Source organism: Xenopus tropicalis, chromosome 2, assembly GCF_000004195.4.
Source record: "Xenopus tropicalis strain Nigerian chromosome 2, UCB_Xtro_10.0, whole genome shotgun sequence".
In the NCBI taxonomy this organism is placed as follows: Eukaryota; Metazoa; Chordata; class Amphibia; order Anura; family Pipidae; genus Xenopus; species Xenopus tropicalis.
In genome coordinates, this window is record NC_030678.2 from 138278036 (window position 1) to 138279756 (window position 1721).

Consider the following 1721-nt stretch of genomic DNA (forward strand, 5'->3'; position numbering starts at 1 on the left):
AGAGGCTATTATCCCTACTGCTAATATAGGCACCATCTCTCCCTACTATACCTGCTATCCCACAGCCACAGTCCCTTCCCAGAGGCTATTATCCCCCCCCCCCCCCACTGCTACTATAGGCACCATCTCTCCCTACAATACCTGCTATCCCACAGCCACAGTCCCTTCCCAGAGGCTATTATCCCACTGCTACTATAGGCACCATCTCTCCCTACTATACCTGCTATCCCACAGCCACAGTCCCTTCCCAGAGGCTATTATCCCACTGCTACTATAGGCACCATCTCTCCCTACTATACCTGCTATCCCACAGCCACAGTCCCTTCCCAGAGGCTATTATCCCCCACTGCTACTATAGGCACCATCTCTCCCTACTATACCTGCTATCCCACAGCCACAGTCCCTTCCCAGAGGCTATTATCCCTACTGCTAATATAGGCACCATCTCTCCCTACTATACCTGCTATCCCACAGCCACAGTCCCTTCCCCGAGGCTATTATCCCCCACTGCTACTATAGGCACCATCTCTACCTACTATACCTGCTATCCCACAGCCACAGTCCCTTCCCAGAGGCTATTATCCCCCACTGCTACTATAGGCACCATCTCCCCCTACTATACCTGCTATCCCACAGCCACAGTCCCTTCCCAGAGGCTATTATCCCACTGCTACTATAGGCACCATCTCTCCCTACTATACCTGCTATGCCACAGTCCCTTCCCAGAGGCTATTATCCCCCCACTGCTACTATAGGCACCATCTCTACCTACTATACCTGCTATCCCACAGCCACAGTCCCTTCCCAGAGGCTATTATCCCCACTGCTACTATAGGCACCATGTCTCCCTACTATACCATATATTGTACAGCCACAGAATGACAACCAGTCACCGGGTATGTTTAAATAATCTTTTGGTAAAAAGCAAACAGCTGATTTCAGCTGGCAATATTGGTTCTTTAGACAAATTAGATAACTTATCTGGCCTTGTATGGGCACCACCAACAGGCCCCGACTGACATTTGGCCTGAAATTGGCCAGATCTTGATCAGGCAGGTTTAATTTTCCATCAGATTGGGGACCATATTAGCACCTATGCCCACAATTTTAATTTCATTGTTTGGCCCTAAGGTAATGTGTATTTGTCCTCACATTTAGCTCAGGTGTTTTCCATAAAATTTGTTTGCAAGAAGTACTTGAGTAGAACCCAACGTTGCCAAAATTGGTAAAAGTTTTCAAGGATCCTGTCACAATATTGATTGTAAAAAATATTTCTGCCTGATAGTCTGAGTTTTAATGGTTTACTCACTTTTTCACATGGATTTTTTTTAACAAATAACAGTAAAATGTTTAAAATTTCCATTGGTAAAAGGCGAAAAAAGTCGAAGATTGTGTTCTAAACTATGCCTATAACAGTAACAAACTGACATATATTCCTACAGGATGCTAAACTCACTTCTCCCACAGCCCCTATGGCATAAACTACTTCGAGTCTAAACCACTCTCTCTCTCAGGGGTGCGCGAAAGAATCCAGTTTCTACAGAAATGGTTATTTCCTTCAGAAGTATAATTTTTTTTTACAATTCACAATGCAAATTATCAGTCACATTTCATCTCGGCGTCAGGATAAGTACGTCTAACTGTGTGAGAGTTATTTTGTACGCAATAGGGAATCTTTGCCCCTTCTCATCCGAAGTGCTTCGGTCTAGCTCGGGTGACGT